We start from the raw sequence: 19064 nt of genomic DNA on the forward strand, positions 1-19064 counted from the left end.
TGTCAACTATGACTTTAACATGAAGACCCTCACTATGGTCATGCCACCAGTATACAGGTGCTCCCGCAAAAACTAGCAAAGTGCCTGGTCCTGGATGGATGAACGGACGATTACATGGAAACAATAAGGTCAGGCAAAACTGGCTTTATAAATACAAGGTTTAGCAAGGTCAGGGCAGGCACAGTTTAAGCATAAAGGAAAAGCACATGTGAATACTGACAAGGAATTTCACAGGGGCAGAGACTACATGGCATCATCACATTTATAAATACAGTTTTGCACCAAGACATATGTACAAACCACACACTTATGACCATGATGTGCTCTTTAAGTCTATGTCCCACTGGGCAAGTTTAGGTTTCACCCACCACAACAAAGTGATCTTTGGTCTGGCAAGTCCTACACTCACTTTTATCTGATTCATTAATCACTGGCCAGACCAGGGATGACTTTGATGTAGTTGATCAGCTTGAATATATTGCAATATATGGAAACAATATCCCTGTTTAGTAGTTTAATGCACAAAATGTCTCAATGTCCTTGATATATTGATTACAGGTAAGGGATGGCCTTTAATTTTGTGGCCACAGCCTCATTGTGCCCAAGCCCTAATGGATTACAATTTATTTGTGAGCACAACATTCCCTTTTTTTTATTTTGCAACAGAACACAAGAGGTCCAGATTTACTTGACAAGCAAGAGACAAGATACTGCCATATTGGCCGGTCATGCAACCCTGCGAGGTGGTTATTGCTTTGCATATTTATGGGATAACGCGGACAATGACCAGCCAGTAGGGTCACTCTTGTGCTTGTCTGATAAAATAAGGAGATGACCATCCATCTTGGGTCTGGCCAGCTTATCTTTAGGGGCCACTGGAGAAACAAATACACTCTCCTTTGTTGGCACAACACTTCTTCAAAAACTTACTTGCAGTGTGGCCCTCTCCCACCCAAACACTGGAAAGTATGATGACATTTCAAAGACATTTAATTTCTAGAAACATAAATGGTGCATATAGGAACATAAATGGTGCATAAAGGAAAGAGTTTTAGTAGTAAGATCAAAATCACCATAACCAACCCTGATTTGTACCGTTTCATGTATAAATTATAACTACCTACATTGGAACTAAACTTTTCCATGGTTAATTGTAGGGGAGGGAAAGCCTCGGCTTCTGTTGGAATTAAATATTTTGGCCATGTATCAGATATAGTTTCATGTTGCACTTATTTTAAATTTGTCTTTTAAAATGGCTTCTTGCACAGGTTTGGGCACAAAGCACATACATTTGGGTGGACAAACAGCACTGAAACTAATCGTATCAGCAGGCAATTTTCAAATTAAATTCTTTGTCCAGCTCTCCATTCTGAATAAATGAAGAATTGTTCAGTAAATCCTATCAAGCTTTCTACCATGTTTTAACATTACATCACTGGGGCACTAGATGACACATCATTTTACCATTTACCATCATTAAGCAGCTCCAGATCGTATTAACAAAAATAAATATGTAGAAATATAACATTTTTGAAAGAATTAATTTCCCAGTCGGCTAAACCACATTAGCAGTTTCATCTTCACCCCTAAATAGCACAGAATCCTGTCCACAAATAGCCATACACTTGTAGCCTGTGCCTTTTAAATCAAAGTTTCAAAAATTTCTAGAACGGAAAATTAACTGATCTCCAAACTGGACTTTTGGTTTATTTTGGAAACTAACAGGAATCATCTCTAGAGGAGCAATGAAAATAACCCTGTCACAATTTCTCTTCATCTTATGAATTTCCAGCTTCTTATGAATGTCTACTGTCAAAAACATGTTTTTCTACATGATACAAAGCCATAAAAGGTGTTGTTTACCTTCAAACGCTTTTTTTCAGTTCGTTTCCGACTTTTCACCAAAAAAAGACTTTTTCCAGGTACTTTCTATTTTCTATGTGTGGCCGTTTTTTTTAATATTAAAGTGTAAAGTTGCATTTTCACCTTCTAAAGCAGCTCTGGGAAAGGGGGTCACGAGGCGACTTTAGAAAGTCAAAGCGATCCGAGTGCCATCCCACCTGCGATTTACATTTTAGCCGGTGGGAAGGCTGTTCGGGGAGATAAGTCGCCCAAAGAAGAAGCGATTTGGACGACTAATCTCCCGAAATAGCAGCGGGTGTCTCTGCCCTTAGAGTCTGCACCTGAATTACCGAGCTGCCAGACTCAAACACCAAAGACAAGGTATTAAAATTAGATTTTGGAAAAAAATGGAAAATAATTGAAAAAAATCTTTATTTCTGGGGTCCAATCTGAAAACAATTGAACTGAAAAAGAAGTTTGGAAGGTGAACAACCCATTTAAAGGGGTGGTTCACCTTTAAGTTACGTTTATAGAATGATTAATTCTAAGCAATTTTTAAATTGGCCTTTTTATAGTTTTTAAATTATTTGCTGCCTTCTTCTGACTCTTTCTGACTCTTTCCAGCTTTTAAATGGGGGTCACTGACCCCATCTAAAAAAAAAAATGCTCGGTAAGGCTACAAATATATTGTTACTGCTACTCTCCTATTCATATTCCAGTCCAAAATAAATGCATGGTTGCTAGGGTAATTGGGACCGTAGCAACCGGATTGCTAAAATTGCAAACCTGAGAACGGCTGAATAAAAACCCAAATAACTCAAAAACCACTAATAATAAAAAATATAAACCATTTGAATATGGTCTCAAAATATCACTCTACATCATACTAAAAATAATTGTTCCATTTCTCAAAAATTTGATTTTAACACAATATTTTACTTTTGTACAGGTGAGACAAATGTAAACAATTTTCAAAGGTATGTTTCCCTGTAAGAGCTCAGTAAGCGGTGTTACCAACAGTCACATTTTGATTAGTTGCTGGTATATTCGGCAGTAGCTACAGACCCTACTGAGCATGCTCCCTGACTTATTTTAGCAATTCCAACAATGATGATGAATTCTTATCATTACTAAACAATAAAGCTTGGCCTTGGGGAAAATGTTCTGTAGGGATGACGCTCTAAAAAATGCCATCAGCTCATGTATGGACTTGTAATAGTTTACAGAGCTGATATTGAACTGACATTAAAGCATACATTTTGGAACACAATTTTCCATAGAGATCTGTAGACATTACACTGTTATTCTCTGGGATATGGGAAATAATATTTCTGTGACGAGATTAAAGGTTTTACGGTTTCCCTTGTATAAAAGTAGAGTTTTGATTGTTAAACCCCTTGCATTTGTATAAATAAGTTTCTAGTAGTTTTTACTCTGTTGTGTTTTCCTTAGTCAGAATTAGCTTCAGAGAGACCTGTGTGTTCCAGGGCAGAACTGATTTCCTCAGCTGCATTGTCCACCCCTTCTGTCTCCGTCTTGGATTTGCTCTTAGACTCCAGTGATATCATGAGGAATCGGAGCCTGGCATTTTCTGCCAGAAGACTTTGTGAAACAACTGCCAGCTGTGTCAGTTTATCCGCCATGTCCCCGCCTCCTTTTGATTCAGTTCATTCAGTACTTGTAAGAAATTGTTTGTGTAGCTCCAGTGCTTTATGTTCTTCCAGTTTTTCCACTTTGAGGTCTTGTGTATTCTTCCTGGCATTTGAAATATGACTTTGCAAGACATCCTGGGTAGTGATGGGCGAATTTATCCCATTTTGCTTCACTATGAAATTCGCATATTTCCCACTAATTCGCCGGTGTCAAAATGTCACCGGCGTCTAAATTGTTGCCGGGGTCGAAACCAGCGTCAAAAAACCTTTGATGCTGGCGAATTTTCACTGCAACTTTATTCGCCCATCACTAATCCTGGGCCTTGTGTAGAACATCGATTCCAGCCCGAAGCCTTTGCATCTGTTGCTCCAAGTTGGACATGTGAGCTTGTCTGTACTGAAGGAAGTACTGGGGCAGGAGGCTGGTGGGTCAGATGCAGTAGATGACACAGTGCCATGTTTTATAATACATTTTAGGAGGTTTGGACGAGTGATCTACTGGGTATTTAGCACTACGGTCCTTCCTAGAGGAAAAAGTCAGTGGGAAATGGACTGATTAAACACAATGAATCCATGGTAATTATTCTTGAAACTGAGTAAAAAGATGTTTTCCATATAGTTAGATGGAAATGTAATCTATAAAGGCTGGAGTGAAAGGATGTCCTACTTGACGATGAGCCACATGGGACATAACTGTTCAGTTAGTTTGCTTCTGATCAATATACAGTATATACGGCATATAAAATTCAGGATACAGCCCTCTAGAATCAGCCTTTAGACAGATGAAATCGCTTTCTGCTAATGTTTTGATTTCCAGCCCAGAGCACACTAAGCAATGGTTGTGTCACTGACATTCAAAACATGACCTAACAAGATCCAAGATGGGGAGCTGCTGAAGGCCTGGATTGTTACTCTTGCAGGGCTGCTGAACCATTAGGTTGGCACAGTAACTTCAGTATATAAAATGCAGAATTATAGGCCATATTCTATTCACAGACTTTAGTTCTCCTTTAACTGAATAATACATTGGCAGAGAGCTTTAATAGGATAAAACATTTGTCATACCTATATAGAATCTAATCTGTATGAGCTATACAATAATGTAGGTGCTCATCCTGCGACACAAGAGTGCTGGCTCTGGGGTTCAGTATCCTCATGTATGTGCCCCAGCTTCCCACCACACTGGGACAAGAATGAACATTAAACAGTAGGGGGCACATCTATTCATGAATTGTTATTATTACCCACCCTCAAGTGCAGGCTGACAGCTAGCAGCTCCACGAAGAGACCAATTTGTTGGTGCCCTTTAATTAGCCACACAGCCAATAGCACAAATAAGAAGGGGATTCCAGATATGGCTACATGGTACAATCCAGATACCATTTTCAGTACCTGCTGGAGCTGTTAATCATAGAGAGGATTGCTGGAGTTTGGCCAACAGATTTAAAGACAAGGCTTTCCTTATAGCAGTGAGTTTGCTAAAATAAGAGTAAAACCTATTGTTGCACAGATATCGGCCTGTCAAAATGCTGTGGCTTTTACTGTAACACTGTTGTGTGCTGTAAAAGCAGAAACTATAAACAGTCATGTGAAAAAGTTTGGGAACCCCTCTTAATTCTTTAGAATTTTGTTTATCATTGGCTGAGCTTTCAAAGTAGCAACTTCTTTTTAATAAATAACACGCCTTATGGAAACAGTAGTATTTCAGCAGTGACAAAGTTTATTGGGTTAACAGAAAATATGCAATATGCATCATAACAAAATTAGACAGGTGCATACATTTGGGCACTCCAACAGAGATATTACATCAAAACTTAGTTGAGCCTCTTTTTGCAAATGTAACAACCCCTGCGTAACTTCAACTTTGTGACTGATGATTGAACATTATCCTGAAGAATTTAATATTGGGTTGAATTCATCCGACCCTCGACTTTAACAAGGGCCCCAGTCCCTGAACTAGCCACACAGCCCCACAGCATGATGGAACTTCCACCAAATTTGACAGTAGGTAGCAGGTGTTTTTCTTGGAATGCGGAGTTCTTCTTCCTCCATGCAAAACACTTTTTGACCAGATAACTCAATTTTTGTCTCATCAGTCCAAAGCACTTTGTTCCAAAATGACTGTGGCTTGTCTAAATGAGCTTTTGCATACAATAAGCGACTCTGTTTGTGGCGTGAGTGCTGAAAGGGCTTCTTTCTCATCCCCCTGCCAAACAGATGTTCTTTGTGCAAATTACGCTGAATTGTAGAATGATGTACATTTTTTTTTATTTTTTTTTTTTAACAGGGAGTAAATTATTATGCAAGCTGAGAGGGGTTCCCAAACTTTTCCATATGACTGTATATTGTGACTGCTCAGTTTCCGCTGACAGCTTATTAGTATTCTGTTTATGGTTCAACTGCAGACAAAATACACATATTACTCTACTCTCTACTTCTGAATCAAATCACATCTTAGAAACTGAACAGAAACAAATTCATGCAAATTCTATTCCTGAATCAAAATAAGCTCCTCTACACTTGTTCATCTACAGCAGCTTTGCAGAAAATGGTGCAAAGTGCACAACACGGAACGTGGAAACTGGAGACCCAACAAGCACCTAACGTTTCAGTCAGGGATCACACCCATTGCTGCAAGCAAAACAAATTACCAAATGCAGAAACACATTTGCATTCTCACTGGTAAATAGCATATGTTGCCATTTTAGCAAACTTCCGCTATTGTCCTGGTATTCTAGGAGATGTGCTTAATCATGAGTAAAAAAAACTGTGTTCTAGAGCTTTGCACTGGATCGGCAACCCCAATTGTAGTAAGCGTAATAAAGGAAGAACTGGCACTCAGAGCTCGATGCATGCAGGCAAAGCCCTGCGTGTTTATTACAATGTAACGTTTCGGGGGCGATGTAACGTTTTTGGTCTGACGAAGGGGCCCGCCCCCAAACGTTACATTGTAATAAACACGCAGGGCTTTGCCCGCATGCATCGAGCTCTGAGTGCCAGTTCTTCCTTTATTACGCTTATGACCATACATATCATGCATTCCAGGTTGGGGGCACAGACTATACTGTGACTCTGATCACAGCGGATATGTTTGAAAGTTTTATGTGATAGTTCCCTATATTGGCAAGTGCACAGTGATAAGGAAAATGAGGAATGTCAGCTCCTTCTCACTTCTTGCAGATCTGATCAATCAGGCTTTCAGGCCATACAACGGTACAATGGGAAACTTCCATTTAAAAGTAATCCATTTGTTTGGCCTGCGGCTGATTGGTCGGATAGCAGAGAACATGTGCCACTGTATGGCTGTATGAAAGGCCAGTTAGCAGCAAGATGCAAATACCAAAGCCTAGAAAGAAAGTTGTAGTGCAATCAGGAAATTAATTATAAACAGCCATTAAGATAATCCTCACTGATCAACTGCTGGAGAGCAGCAGTACTGTTTGTAGAAGGACTAGTATATGATTATCAAAGCAAATTGGTCATTTCTTAAGGCCCCCATACACGGGCCGATAAAAGATGCTGACAGACCGAGTTGGCAGCTTATTGGCCCGTGTGTGAGGCCATCTGACGGGCTTCCCCGATCGATATCTGGCCAAAAGTCGGGCAGATCTCATTCTGGCAAGTTAAAAAATCGGATCGCGGCCGCATCTGTGCGTCTATGCGGTCCCGCGATCCAACCGCCCATATCGGATGCATTATGATCCAAACGTTGGGCCATATCAGCCTGATATCACCTACCTCAATGTGGGCATATTGTGGAGAGATCCACTTGTTTTGGTGTCTATGGCCACCTTTAATGTTCTCAAGTCACAACTGACTGGCCCCCATATGTAATAAAAGGTGCTAAGTTTGGCCAGAAGCAGTAACCTATAGCAACCAATAAGATGTCTGCATTTAAACAGGTGACCAATAAATTCTACCTGCTGATTGGTTGCTATGGGTTACTGCCCCTGGTCAAACTTAGTGCCTTTTATTACCAAACCCCATAGGTGCATGTGCATGTGAATCAACATAAACTGGCTTATAATAGCAGTACCATATGGGACAACTGGCCACATTTTAGGTAACATTTCACTGTTTTCCTCTCTGCCACAAACCATAAGGACAGTTATATGTGACTGTGATAAAACAAGAATAGATGTTCCAATAGATGTTCACCCTTATCGAGAGGAAACACATTTATCTGATAAACGCTTTAGAACACAAGACTTTCCAGAGTGAGCCTTTTTGTTCAGATTTGTTCTTTTCAGTTACTTCTTCACCTCTAGGCTAAACAATCTCTGCCAGATAATTAGAGATACTGCCAATCTTTTTACACCATTGCTGAAAGTAAAGTCATGGCAGGACAGACAGATTTCATAGAACAAGATAAGTTATTTATCCTTCCTGCTTGGAAGCCTTTAGATGGAAGTGAAATTGTCAGTGTGGGAGGATCAGAGACTTGCTGCCTTCTAAGGGAAATTTTACATTTACATAAAGGTAACTGTAGGGTACGTGGAGCCAAAAAGTGTCACCGCTATAGAAATAGGGTATTTTGATTACTGTGGAATTATTCCTGGTAAATGATCCCTTTATATTCAAAAGAGATGCACAAGGGTGAAAAGGTTGAGAACAGTGAAGAGATGAAGCCTTGTGTCACTAAGAATGGCGATTACAATGGACATCATTCCTACAAATTTTCAGGTAAAAAAAATGACTAAACATCACTTGTTCCATAGCAATGATGCAGTTTAAAAAATATAAACATTTATGTATTGGAAATGCTAATCTTTACCCAGAATATGACCAAAGGCAGGTCCAAACTGGGATTTAAAATAGACCCTGGTTATTTAAAGTACACATAGGCCCATATAACCCCCCCCACCAGCCCACTAAATAGTGACTGTCCATGGCATTTTACAGCAGCCCTTCTGGCATTGGCCTGAATCCACAGATTGCCAGTCCGGGCCGGAGCATTGGCATTGAATCTGTAGTGTATTGTAGCCTATTGAGTCAATTGAACAGACTGCACTCAACTCCTTTTACCATGTGGAGACAGGAGCTTAAAGGAACAGTTCAGTGTATAAATAAAAACTGGGTAAATAGATAGGCTGTGCAAAATAAAAAATGTTTCTAATATAGCTAGTTAGCCAAAAATGTAATGTTATCTGGAGTGACTGGATGTCTAACAGAACAGAACACTTCTTCCTGCTTTTCTTCTCTCTAACTCTGAGTTAGTCAGCGACTTGAAGAGAGGCAGTGGCGGATCTACCGGGGGAGCAGGCCAGCACCGCATGCCACTGAAATCCCTGATATTCGGGCCGTAAGGAGGGGGGCTGGGGCCCGGCTGTGCGTCACGCACCAGGGCCCCCCCACTCTAGTTACGGTACTGAAGGGAGGCCATCTATTTAGCCAGTTTTTATTTTTCTACTGAACAATTCCTTTAAAAACATGCAATCTAACAAGCTTGCACTTCATCTACATTCCTATCACCAACATATGTCTGTAAAATGCCAGAATTACCTTTTCTGCGGGAAAAACAAGATTGTGGGAACACGGTCCACCATAAACTGCCAAGGAAGGTCATTATGAGCGATATTAATCCTTTCGAAAACAGAAAAACATCATTAACACGGTGCATTTTGTACTTTTCATAAACAGCTTCAAGTTACCGTACACTCACTTGCACAGTCATATCAGGTAAATGAACAAATAAAATATTTCATGAGGCCACTGTGTGAATATGCAAGGTAGTTTAGCATAAGGATTGACATTGTAGCTGGATGAATTAGCAATTTCTGGTTGTTGCTATATGGTTGTATAACCAGTAAAATGTCAAATTATAATGAGCTCAGAATCCTGTTACAGCAACAGTATTTGCTTAAAGAAACTTGCTTGGACATAATAAACACTAGAACTCAAGAATGAATAATCATCATCATTTATTTATATAGCTTACAGAATTAATATAAATATATATTAAGTTTTAAGAGCTTTGTATGAGCCTAGTCTTCTATCATAGTGGCAGCATTTAGGGATGATGGGTGGCCCACCAGCAGGCTGTTACCAGCTTTGTAGCTAGGTAGTAATGAAACATATTAGGAGCTGCAAGTCCCCGCCTATTTGCAGGATGATGTAGGGTTGTAAGAGGGTAAGAGTACAGGGAGGTGATGAAGCTCAACGTAGTGAGCATAGATTTTAATTTACCAAAATATTTGCAGGGTATAGGGGCTTGTCGAAACAGGTATGTAAATTTGGGGAGTAGTATCATTTTAAAAAGATTTATCATACCCATTAGGGTTAGTGAGAGGGAGTTGTCATTGGTGTAACAAAATGCAATATGGTGATCTGCTGTGGACAACTCTGAAGGGATGGATAATTACTGGCATGGGGCTACACAGCTGTGCTGGGACAGTAAGCCTAAAACATAAGAACACAGTATTGCTTGCCTATTATATTTTAGGATACCTTTTCCTTTAACAATCACAGCATGCAGTCTTACCTTGTCACAATGAGGCTATCGTCATGCGAGACAGATGAAAACATCTTGTGACAGAAACAAGTTTTCAGTATCACTCAACACTTGAAAAATAACTCTCTGCCCGAAATATGTAGTGGATCAATAAAAGCTCAATTTTTGCAACAATGTACTGCGTTTGACCAAGTACTTATCCACAGTTATTTCTATGAATTGAGGCTTCATTGGACGGAAGCGGTGGAGATTGGACCAAAGTCATTGAATCCTGTTTCATATTGTTATTGCAAAACTAGTGTGTGATGTTAAAGACACAGCCATAAACTGGTGAAAGAAGTATCCAATATCATTCAAGGGGCATATTTACTTAGCTTGAGTGAAGGATTAGAATAAAAAATACTTTGAATTTTGAAGTATTTTTTTGGCTACTTCGACCATCGAATGGGCTACTTCGTTCGACCATTCGATAGTCGAAGTACTGTCTCTTTAGAAAAAACTTCGACCACCTACTTCTCCACCTAAAACCTACCGAGCACCAATGTTCCTAGCAATTTCTGATCGAAGGAAAATTGTTCGATCGATGAATTAAAATCCTTTGAATCGTTCGAATTGCAGTAAATCCTTCGACTTCGATATTCGAAGTCGAAGAATTAAACTTCGATGGTCGAATATCGAGGGTTAATTAACCGTCGATATTCGACCCATAGTAAATGTGCCCCTAACTGTGATTGATTTCCTGTAGGGCTAGTATTGTCACACCTTGCTTCATGACCCGTTGCTTTCTGGCCTGTCTGTAGAATGCAATGACAAGCATGACCTCTACCTAACTGATTTAGGCTCAAAAATGCAACAATCTCTGTGCTCTAGAGACATACACAAGATGAAGGTGCTGGATCAAATTGGGAAGAACCAGAACCTCATCAGCTTGCCAGTTCAGCCCTTACTTAAAGGGGAACTATCTCGAAAATGTAAATGTAATATAAGCTTTAGCATACTGAAATAAGAAACTTTTTAAATACAATCAATTAAATATTCTGTTCAGTTTCTGAAATAATCAAGTTTATGTTCACTATTCTTCTCTCAGCATCTGTTTTTCTTCATTCTGTCTTCATTCAGGAGTTGTATGTCAGATAATCATTGACAGTAAGATCCAATATAGTATATCTTATAGGGGAGCTCCTTTTGCCTAGAAGAGCTCACTCTGTTAAAATCACCAGACATCTTGTCTCTCTACATGCAGGATTTGTGTGAAAGGTAGTTATTTTGTTAGATTTTGTTTGTACTGGAATCAGTTATTTTAGTGAGCTCTAAATCTACTAGGAAAGGAATCCCTACTAAAAGATAGTAATCACACAACGAGATCCCACCTTAAATAATCACACAATGAGATCCCACCTTAAACCGCAATGTTCTCAGGTCAGTGGTGTAAGAATTTGTCACACAACAAAACTGAATGGCAAATCAAAAACAATTCCGGCAAAACCAGTTGGTTCTTAGTTCTGCAGCTGTGATGAGTGGATTCCGAGCATTTTGTCAACTGATCCAATGATAATCTTATCTCTGTATTTGGGGAAAGTAGAATCCCCACTTAGAGACATATAATCAAACGGTGAATATCATAAAAATAATAAGAAATACTCCAAAACCTACATAAGCCTGCACACTTTTTAAGACTGTGAAGGTGAAATTAGACTGTAAGCAACTCGCCTCATTGGCACAGCACCCCTGACTGTAAGCCCTCTTAGGACAGAAAATGACAGGAGTGATGAACATTCTCTGTTTATGCTTCATTAGATGTTGGCTCAATATAAAAGGATGATAATAATGCTTTGGCTGGAGCTGGGAGCATGCATGCTGCTTAAGAGATATCAGAGAAATGGCTGGCTCACATTAGAACTTACATTTCAGCATGAGCTCAGGTTTGCACTTATTCTTAAAGGATAAGAAGGATAAGTAAACCTTTAAAACAAGTCAGTGTCAAATTGACGAGGGTGCTATTCTAAGCACGCTTGCATTGTACATTCATTATTTATTCTTTTTTCATTCCAAGGTATTAAGGGATACATTTACTGTTAATATGAATACATTTTGTTCCAACAGCACCACCTGCTGGTCAGTTTCTGTCCAGTCTGACCACCAAGTAGTCAAGGAAGTTGAGGCAGCTCTGATGTTCTTCTGTTTCGGAAAAAAATTAAAACTGTTTCCTAAGCAGGAGAACATTAGAGCAGCCTCTTTCTCTCTCGTGACAACTTCATTGACTACTTGGTGGTCAGATTGGATAGGTGGCGATGTTGTAACAAAATTCATTCATATTAACAGCACATTTATCCCTAAAAAGGGGTGGTTCACCGTTAGGTTACCTTTTAGTATGTTATAGAACGGCCAGCTCTAAGCAACTTTTCAATTGGTCTTTATTTTTTATTTTCCATAGTTTTTTCATTATTTGCCTTCTTCTTCAGACTCTTTCCAGCTTTCATATGGGGGTCACTGACCCCATATGAAAAACAAATGCTCTGTAAGGCTACAGATTTATTGTTACTGATACTTTTTTATCACTCCTCTTTCTTTTTATCACTCTCCTATTCATATGTCAGTCTCCTATTCAAATCAATGCATGGTTGCTAGGGTAATTTGGACCCTAGCAACCAGATAGCTGAAATTGCTAACTGGAGAACTGCTGAATAAAAAACTAAATAACTCAAAAACCACAAATAACAAAAAAATTAAAACCAATTTCAAATTGTCTCCGAATATCACTCTCTAGTCTACATCATACTAACAGTTAATTTAGAGGAGAACAACCCCTTTAATGTCTTCGAATGACATGTTCATTGCAAGATTGCTTAGAATGGCACCCTCATCAATTTTACATTTACTTATTTTAAAGGTTTACTTATCTTTTACAAAAAAAAATATTCAGAAATGTGTGAAATACATGCTGCAACTGAATGCAGTCCCTTTTGCACTGCTGGTTCTGACTTTTAAAACAATGTACCATAAGCCAACTCTACTGCTCCTGAAAAGACTGATATTATCACAATGCCCTGCATGCTCCTTCTCTGCTGGCTTCTGCTACACTGTGTCACAAGTGAGACTGAGCCGTGCAGAGAATAGAAATGAACAGACAAACGCTCCTTTCCATAGCAATTACATTTATAAATAACACCGAAACCACTGGCATTTAGTAATGGATGTATAAGGCGTTGTTTAGAAGTATATTTTTGTTTACTTACACAAAACTTTTCTGGGTACAGTTACCCTTTCATATTTGCCTTCTGCTGGATACACAATTTGAAATATATGTTAAAAAGCTGAATTGCCAATTTAAAAAATGTCACAATATAGTGATTATCAGCAAAAAAACAATGTACCTTTTTGCTTTCCAGAACAACAGGATCACATGTGCTTGATGTTACTTCAGTGATTAATTGCTGGCTGGATACGCGGGGAGGAGAGTGCCCCACCAGATGCCTTTGTAACGGGCTGTAAACTTTGCTGTTGTTCTGAATAAAAGCCTCTGCAAATAAAATCATAATATATATCAAGTAGAAATAAGCTTATAAAGGCAATAAAATAGTATAAAACATGTAAAAGTATTTTTAATATAATTAAACTTTAAAGGGATACTGTCATGTTTTTTTTTAAATGCAACAGTTAATAGTGCTGCACTAGTTGATTTCTGGAAGGAAATCTGTTTTACAAAAGAGCTAACAGATTTTTTTAAATTTTAAATCTCACATGGGGCTAGACATATTGTTAGTTTTCTAGGTGCCCCCAGTCATGTGACTTGTGCTCTGATAAACTTCAGTCTGACTATGAAGATTTTCATTCATCCAGGTCATGGTATATCTAGTATAGGTCAGTCTAAAAACAACTGGACTTGCTGAGTAACTCAGCAGCAAGTCCAGTTTTTTAGATTGACCTATATTAGGGGGCTGATTCACTATGGGTCAAATATCGAGGGTTAATTAACCCTCGATATTCGACTAGGAATTGAAATCCTTCGACTTCGAATATCGAAGTCGAAGATTTTGCGCAGAAAATTCCATTGAACGATCAAAGGATTATTCCTTCGATCGAACGATAAAATCCTTTGAATCGAACGATTCGAAGGATTTTAATCCAACGATCAAAGGAATATCCTTCGATCAAAAAAACTTAGGCAAGCCTATGGGGACCTTCCCCATAGGCTAACATTGACTTCGGTAGCTTTTATCTGCCGAACTAGGGGTCGAAGTTTTTTTTAAAGAGACAGTACTTCGACTATCGAATGGTCGAATAGTTGAACGATTTTTACTACGATTCCTTCGATTCGAAGTCGTAGTCGAAGGTCGAAGTAGCCCATTCGATGGTCGAAGTAGCACAAAAAAACCTTCGAAATTCAAAGTTTTTTTACTTCGAATCCTTCACTCGAATTTAGTGAATCAGCCCCTAGATATAAACTTCAGTCACTCTTTACTGCTGTACTGCAAGCTGGAGTGATATATCCAACCCTCCCCCCCCCCAGCAACCCAGCAATAGAACAATGGGAAGATAACCAGATAACAGCTCTCTGGCAGTTACTGTATAAGAACAGCACTCAGTAGTAAAAATCCATGTCTCACTGTGAATCCTTCAGTTACATTGAGTAAGAGAAACAACAGCCTGCCAGAAAGCAGTTCCATCCTAAAGTGCTGGCTCTTTCTGAAAGCACATGACCAGGAAAATTTTTTACATGTTAGAGAGAGAATTATATGCAGTGTAAACAGCGTAATTAAGAAATAAAAAATACACCATAAAAATCATGACAGAAACAGTTTAAGGGAAACTAAACCTCCCCTTGTATCACTTTTTAAACCTTCATGCCTCTGTAAAACCCCTATGCCTTCACTGGAACAATGTCCAATGAACTGTCAATTAAACAGGATAATTCTTGCATTTGAAAATGATCCTGTTTGTTGTGGTCTGGAGGGGGGGGGGCTGTTCAGGGGCACAAATGGTTAAAAAGAATGATACAGTGGTTAAAGTTCACCTGTAAGATCACTAAAATAGATCCACTGAAACTGTTGCTTAGCATGACTCCGTTTCATTGCACTTCCTGCCAAAATCCTCTCTAAGCTATAGGGTTCAGCAGGTGGGTACAAGATAATACCACGCATAGAAGAAAAGTGTGAAGCATACGGAACATTTTGCAGACATAGAAAGTATAACTCTGAACATTGGAGGTCTCTATAAAAAGACCACATAAAAGATTCCATATGTAAACCACGATTTCATATAAATAAAGCCTTTTCATGAAAAATATCATTTTCTAGCATTATGGGGCAGATTTACTAAGCTCGAGTGAATAGTTCGAATGCAAAATTATTCGAATTTCAAAGTATTTTTTTGGTTACTTCGACCATCGAATTGGTCAAATTCGATCGAATCGAATGATTTGAACGATTCAAAATAAAAAACGTTCGACTATTTGATAATCAAAGTACTGTCTCTTTAAAAAAAACTTCGACTTCATACTTCACATTAAAGCTAACGAAGTGCAATGTTAGCCTATGGGGACCTTCCAGAGCACTTTTCTAAGTTTTTTTTGATGTAATAAAAATCATTCGATCAATCGCTTTAAATCGTTCGAATTGTTGGAACGATTTTTATTCAATCGTTTGATCGAACCTTTTGCGCTAAAATCATTCGAATTTGAACGAATAAAAATCGTTGATTGAACGATAAAATCCTTCAAATTGAACGATCGAAAACCCTCGAAATTCGACCCTTGATAAATCTGACCCCTAGTGTTACTGGATAATCCCATATAGAAAAGCTGACTTTTTGGTACTAAGGTCAGGCTTGTATGAGGCACAGTGATGAGAAAAATGTTTAGCCAGGCCTGGATTTGCAGCAAAATACTTTGTTTCACAGTTGTCAATTTTTTTTTGTGTGAAACCACAGCATACATTTTGCTGTGAAAAAAATGGCCATTGACTCCAATGTATTTGCATAAGAAAACACCAATTGACTCCATTTGCTCATCACTAATGAGGCACAGTGCTAACACACAAACCAAGAGCACACAATACATGCTAAGTTATATGCTGGCCAGCTGTTTCTTTTGCTCTCAAAATTCTTCCTGGTCCAGATGGAGCTAAATATAGAAAATATGTTGTCTTCAAGTAACCATAAAAGAACTAATATGATTAAAGGAATTGTGCACCTTTAAATTGACATCCTATATACTAACCGAAGGCCTATCTATGTCCCGAGTGGAGGGGAGGCAGATGCGCACGCAACTTCGGTTAGGATCTATGAGATGCGCGCGCAACTTCAGCCGAAAGACATAGATGCGGCCTTCGATTAGCAGATGTGCTGGAAGGTTAGGATCAGAACAGGTTAGGATCGGGGAGGCAGATGCGCTGGAAGGTTAGGATCTAGGGAGGCAGATGCGCTCACCGTCTCCTTCTGCCTCCCGCCGCCTCTTCTTTCCTGCTCACTCAGGCGGCGACCACTGGAAGGTTAGGATCTAGGGAGGCAGATGCGCTCACCGTCACACTAGGGGAACCGGTTGCGTACCTGCACGAAAGTCTGTATAAGCGTCGGCCATCTTGCTACTCCTCTGCGACTTTGTCATCCGCCCACTGCCAAATCCGCCCACTAAAGTCTGTATAAGCGTCGGCCATCTTGCTACTCCTCTGCGCGTTTGTCATCCGCCCACTAAAGTCTGTATAAGCATCGGCCATCTTGCTACTCCTTTGCAAGTTTGTCTAATGGCGGCGCTAGCGTCACTCTAGGAGGGGAACCGGTTGCGTACCTGCACGAAAGTCTGTATAAGCGTCGGCCATCTTGCTACTCCTCTGCGACTTTGTCATCCGCCCACTGCCAAATCCGCCCACTAAAGTCTGTATAAGCGTCGGCCATCTTGCTACTCCTCTGCGAGTTTGTCATCCGCCCACTAAAGTCTGTATAAGCGTCGGCCATCTTGCTACTCCTTTGCAAGTTTGTCTAATGGCGGCGCTAGCGTCACTCTAGGAGGGGAACCGGTTGCGTACCTGCGTGGGTGGCCATTTTTAGCAAAACGGGCTATATTATCTCCAAAAAATATTGATGTTGACATGATAAACAACCAAGTGATTGCATTACTTCCTGGACAAAGCTGTGTCTTTCTGAGTACTGACTGTATTGATTCTGAAGACGAAAGTGAGAAACTTAACTTCCCATTAGAATATTTAAACACTATCAACAATGCTGGATTACCACAACACAATCTTATACTCAAAGTAGGAACAATAGTCATGCTGTTAAGAAACCTTAAGGGTAGGGGCACACGGCGCGATTTCGCCGCGATTCTGCGCTAAGCGAGTTGTCGCTGCGTTTTTTAAGCCGAAATAGCTTTGCTAACTTTGGCGCTGGCGTCAATGCAAATCGCGGCAAAATCGCTGCGCTAATTCACACGCGGCGATTCGTTTTCTATTGTCGTCCGAAGTTGCCTCGCTGAGCGTTTCCGGGCGACAGTAGAAAAAGAATCGCCGCGTGTGAATTAGCGCAGCGATTTCGCCGCGATTTGCATTGACGCCAGCGCCAAAGTTAGCAAAGCTATTTCGGCTTAAAAAAACGCAGCGACAACTCGCCCAGCGCAGAATCGCGGCGAAATCGCGCCGTGTGCCCCTACCCTAACACTAAGCAAGGTTTATGTAACGGTACACGGTTGGTTGTGAAGAGCATGAGACAAAATGTTATCAAGGCAGAAGTGCTTACAGGATCCCATAGCGGTGATACTGTTTTGATTCCCAGAATTGACCTTACCAGTTCTGACCAGGAATTACCTTTTAAACTTAAACGACGACAATTCCCCATTAAGGCTGCATTTGCCATGACAATCAACAAATCACAAGGACAAACATTGGATAAAGTCGGCATTTACCTATCTGAGCCTGTGTTTGGTCATGGTCAACTTTATGTTGCATTTTCAAGAGTGCAGCGTTCATCTGATGTTAAAGTCAAGATTTTAAGTACAGCTCACCAGGGAGAACTCATTCAAGGACAGGAGAACATTTTCACAAAAAATGTTGTTTATAAAGAAATTTTTCAGTAACACTTTACTACCAATAAACTCAAAATTTAAGAATTCTAATAGCAGATAGGTAATAACAAGCAATAGGCACAGATTCACTCTACATCCCCACAAATTAGCGTCGCCAGTTGCTGCCTGGGGATGCCGAGTGAATCAGCACCCATCGCATTTTGCTGCCTCACTGTTGTTACCATTCTTTCATTAACGATTCTTTAGAGAATCGGGGGTTTACTGGTTTAGTATAATGTAGAGAGTGATATTCTGAGACAATTTGCAGTTGGTTTTGTTTTTTTTATTATTTGTAACTTTTGAGTTGTTTAGCTTTTATTCAGAGGCTCTGCAGTTCGCAATTTCAGTAATCTGATCAAATTACCCAAGCAACGATGCACTGATTAGAATTAAAGACTGGAATATGCTTAGGAGAGGCCTGAAGATGAGTAATAAAAAGTAGCAATAACAATACATTCGTAGCCTTACAGAGCTTTTTTTTTAGATGAAAACTTGAAAGTAAGGAGAAGAAGGCAATTAAAAAAAAATTGTATATATGTATATATATATATATATATATATATATATATATATATATATATATATATATATATATTATATCAGTTTGTATTCATCTCTCCTAGCAGAAAAGACTAAATTAAAAACAACACCATAATAGCAATAATATAATAAAATGTGTCCAAGTGTTTCACACAAATCTGGGAATGTTCTTATATGTTACTACTTTTATCTGTTACATTAATACATTGTTTCATTACTTGATTACTCTCAAGGACACCGTTTTCGTAAATGATATTGTTGTATAAACGGGCATGGCTATATCGAGGGTTATCTGAACGTTCGGCCCTATGGCCGAACGATCGGATTACGATGAGAGCGCAATGGGCTCCGGCGGGACGGTCGGGACAAAATCAAACTTCTCAAATCAAATAACCGATCTCCGCCAACAACCGATCTCCGCCGGACGAAAATGTTGGGACTCTCCACAATGGTCCGAAAATTGTACGAATCCTCGATTCGTACGATAGGATCTTTGCGTCTATGGCCACCTTAAGTAAATCACATC

The sequence above is a fragment of the Xenopus laevis genome, chromosome 9_10S (assembly GCF_017654675.1).
Source record: "Xenopus laevis strain J_2021 chromosome 9_10S, Xenopus_laevis_v10.1, whole genome shotgun sequence".
In the NCBI taxonomy this organism is placed as follows: domain Eukaryota; kingdom Metazoa; phylum Chordata; class Amphibia; order Anura; family Pipidae; genus Xenopus; species Xenopus laevis.